A 4,273-nucleotide genomic window follows, 5' to 3' on the forward strand; every position below is an offset into this window, starting at 1 on the left:
GAACTTACTTTAGGTAAAGCAACTCTCTGCCATTCAAGGAACTTTTCAGAGAGCCACCAACACTTTCAGCAGCTAGAACATGACCCCCACTCAAGGCAAGCTGAGTAGCATACACAATGTCCTCCATCTACCATGGGAATAAATACGTAAATAAATAGTCAAAAAGCAAAACATTCCTGTGACCCTCTGGGAAGAAGGAAGAGAGTCTGCAGACATCAACTGAATCTAGTCATTTATCCATTCATCACTTTTTAATGCCTGCCATATGTCAAGCCCAGAGGTACGGCGCTTATGAAGCCGGTCCTGAGTCTATAGCAATTACAATAATAATGCTTTTTCTTTACTGTTTTTTAAGGGATGGAAGTAAAGATGGGAAAACAGAGACGAGATATCAAATCACTTGAAGACAGGATATATTCTCAGGTGATCTGTCACTTGTCAACCCAGTAGGAAAAGGTGTTAATTTGAATGAAGAAAGGGGCAGAACAATTTCTTCCCTTAGCAATACATCAAGCTGCTCTCCTGGTGACCTAGCAGGCTTGGCAAACTGTGTACACTGTACAAAATTGAATTCCCAGGTTTGGGGAAGCCTAGGCAGGCTCATGGTACATGAGGATTTATTGCTTTTACTCACTTAAAATGCCTCCCATTAAATTTGTTGTGCCCTTCTCCCCCTGCCTGTGGCCCCCAGTTAAGCACTGCCAGGGTAGAGCAAAGGTTAACAACACCCCAAATAAACCAAACGCAACCCCAAGCAGACAGGCTCCAGCTTCGCGGCAGCAGCAGAGCTTCTTCCTGCCCCTCAAATGCTTGGCTGTGACCCTCTCTCCACATTAGTGTCTTCAGCCCTTAGATCTCCCCCCCCCCCGACCCGCCCTGCAACCCTTCCTTCTTCTCCATCTTATCACATAGTATGTTGTCTCCCGGCCCCTCAAGTGCTGTTCTTTAGTTAATGCTTACTTTGCCTTCATCACTACATGTTGATGAGGTTCAGGGTAAGACCACCCATAATCACTGTGAAAGCCTAAACTAGGACTGGAGAGATGGCTCAGCAGTTGGGAGCACTGGTTGCTCTTCCAGGTTCAATTCTCAGCTCACAACTATCTGTAACTCCAAGCTCTGAAAGAAAGAGAAAAGGAAAGCCTACACTATGCCTCCTCTCCGTGTGCCTCTTTAACATGGGATTCTTTTGAGCTGGTGACTTTTTTTTTTTTAAGATTTATTTATTACTATAAATAGGTACACTGTAGCTGTCTGCAGACGTACCAGAAGGGGGCGTCAGATCTCATTACGGATGGTTGTGAGCCACCATGTGGTTGCTGGGATTTGAACTCAGGACCTTCAGAAGAGCAGTCAGTGCTCTTACCCACTGGCCCATCTCTCCAACCCCAGCTGGTAATTTTTAAAGGAGAAGCTGGCACAGAAGAATCTCTGAAAACAGGGTAAGGGGCTAGCCTTTTACAATAGCTGGGAAATTGTGGTATTTAAGCCTGATACATAAGACAACTCTGCAGCCTGCTAATATCTCTCTCTCTGAGACTTCCCTGAATAGTGGTGCGTGTTTATGTGTAGCTCGGCTTTTCCTAGCTTCAGTCACCTGAAGCCAAACACAGTACAAAAAGTGTTCCACGGAAAGATTCAGAAATAATTCCTAGGGGGGCTGGAGAGATGGCTCAGTGGTTAAGAGCACTGACTGTTCTTCCGAAGGTCCCGAGTTCAAATCCCAGCAACCACATGGTGGCTCACAACCATCCATAATGAGATCTGACGTCCTCTTCTGGAGTGTCTGAAGACAGCTACAGTGTATTTACATATAATAAATAAATAAATCTTTAAAAGAAAAAAAATAATTCCTAAGTTTTAAATTATTCCTTTTCAGGGAAGTCTGGGGAACCCTTCTCCCTCCTTCTCCATCCCATGCAGTTTATGACTGGGATCTCTGTCTAGTATATCCTGGCTTTCCATGATACCCACCTACTGAATAACTTTACTGGAAGTGTCTTCCTATTCAGCCCCAGATAAAGAGGGTCACAACAGACAAAAGCAAGGGGTCCACCCAACTCTAGCTCAATTAGTCACTGAATTTACCATTGGTCACTTACAGGAGAGTGGGTGAGCGGTGACTTACTGGATCAAAACAATCCATGAACAGCTATACCACCTAAGAATATAGCAATTCTGAAGCACCTATACATCCCTGAGCAGGAGCAGGGTCTTAGGAGCCTCACTCTCTTCCTTAGCCCTCCCTCCTCCTGCTGTGAGAGAATGTTAATAGCCTGGATCTTGGCAGGGTCATGTGGGGTGATCACATGTTACTGCCTGGTCAGTTTTCAGGTGACAGTTACAGTACCACAGTGCTTACATCGAAGCAACCCTTGTTTTACTTAATCTGGGAGACACCTCTCAAAGTGTTTCTTATAAACAAAAGGTAGACAGTATCAACTGACCTAGCCATGCAGCTCAGGTTTATAATCCCTGCACTTGGAAAGTGGAGGCTGGTGGACAGACGAAAGTTCAAGACCAGTCTGAGCAGCATGAATTCCAGGCCAGCGTGGGTTATATGAGACCCTCGACAGACAGACACACAGACACACAGACTCACTCTCAGGCCACCAAGTCGGACCTGAATTCAATCCCCAGGACCTACACAGTGGAAAGGAAGAACTATCTCCTGGCTGTTATTCTCTAATGCACACACACACACACACACACACACACACACACACACACACACACACAAACACGTAATAATGTCTCTTTAATTCTCAACTAAATAAAGAGCATTTCCTGATGTTAAGGCCTATGATAAGAAAAGGCTTCTGTCTAGGAAACTGAGGACAAAGTGGGAGACCTGCTCTTTTCCAAAAGAAAACAGCAGAGGTGACCTGGAAAAGGGAACATGGTGGGAACTGGGAGGAGTGGAGTGGGGAACTGTGGTAGGATGTATTACATGAGAGAAAAATGAGGGGGGTGGGGTGGGGAATGATCCTGCACCTAGAGGCACTGCAGGTGCGGCTGCTCTGTCTCGGGTGGCAGAGAAAAGAGAGGCTATGTCTGTGCTCAGTGTTCTGGCCTGTAACATTTGAGTGATTAGTAGTCTAACACTCCCTGAAAGAAGCAGACCTGAGATGACCACCAGTCTAGTGATGCACAGACCCAGATGGGCTCCCATGCAACAAGCCAGAGATGAGATGAGCCCCTACCTAGGGCCATATGGCCCAGTGAGAAAGAGCCAGAGATTAGCACCTTTCCAGAGAGACCATTGTCCACCCCCTGCAGGGGTGAGCCTGGGACAGATGATCCCCACATAGGCCCACATAGGTGGCCCGGGTGAGGAACAAGCCCAAAACAATTATCTATCCTGCACCATGGGGTCCAGACAGGGAGTTAGACTGATGTACGTACCACCAGTCTAGCACCACACAGGCCTGTGGGTGGGAGGCAGACCATGCCCAAGATGACCCCTGCCTGGTACCATAATGCACAGGTGGAGAATGGCACTCCTGAGACCACTCCTGAGATGGCCCCAGACATTCAAAGGCCCCCCAAGTGCAACCAAGAGGAACTGGGTCCTGGGCTGCTCAGTCCAGGGAGTGGCACTATTAGAGAGTGCGGCCCTGTTGGAGTAGGTGTGTGGCCTTGTTGGAGGAAGTGTGTCACTGTGGGTGTGGGCTTTAAGGCCTTCATCCTAGCTGCCTGGAAGCCAGTATTCTGCTAGCAGCCTTCAGATGAAGATGTAGAACTCTCAGCTCCTCCTGCACCATGCCTGCCTGGATGCCGCCATGCTCCTGCCTTGATGATAATGGACTGAACCTTTGAACGTGTAAGCCAGCTCCAATTAAATGTTGTCCTTATGAGAGTTGCCTTGGTCATGGTGTTTGTAAAAACCTAACTAAGACCAAGGCCTTGCTGCAGCAGGGGTCTGTTCCTACCAAAGGCCAGGCAGATGCCCCCAGTCTGGGCTGCTGCCCAGGGACATGTTGATGTCTGAGGGCTGTGCAGAACTGGCCCCACCCCTCACCTAGGCATTGTGAGAGAACTGGCCCTGGGGACTGAGAATAGGAGAGTTGACCCTTCCTCTAGCCAGCTGCAGTACTAAGGAAAGCGGCCCCACACATTGCCCAGAAAGCACAGTAGAACTGGCCCTGGTTATAGGAGTTGTGGTTAAGCTGATCCTGAGGGTATAGCATGGGCGAGCTGACCCTGCCATCATCTGTCATGCAGTGGCTTGGATAAGGGAGAGATATACCCTTTCCCCTCCTCCCCTAAGACA

At 48.1% G+C, this 4,273-nt stretch overlaps 1 pseudogene; it reads left to right on the top strand.

Annotated features, from left to right (window-relative positions):
* The first annotated feature begins 2,987 nt into the window (after nt 1-2,987).
* Nucleotides 2,988-3,106, top strand: LOC115065441 (annotated as a pseudogene).
* Nucleotides 3,107-4,273: the final 1,167 nt, after the last annotated feature.

The sequence above is a fragment of the Mus pahari genome, chromosome 14 (assembly GCF_900095145.1).
Source record: "Mus pahari chromosome 14, PAHARI_EIJ_v1.1, whole genome shotgun sequence".
Taxonomy (NCBI): domain Eukaryota; kingdom Metazoa; phylum Chordata; class Mammalia; order Rodentia; family Muridae; genus Mus; species Mus pahari.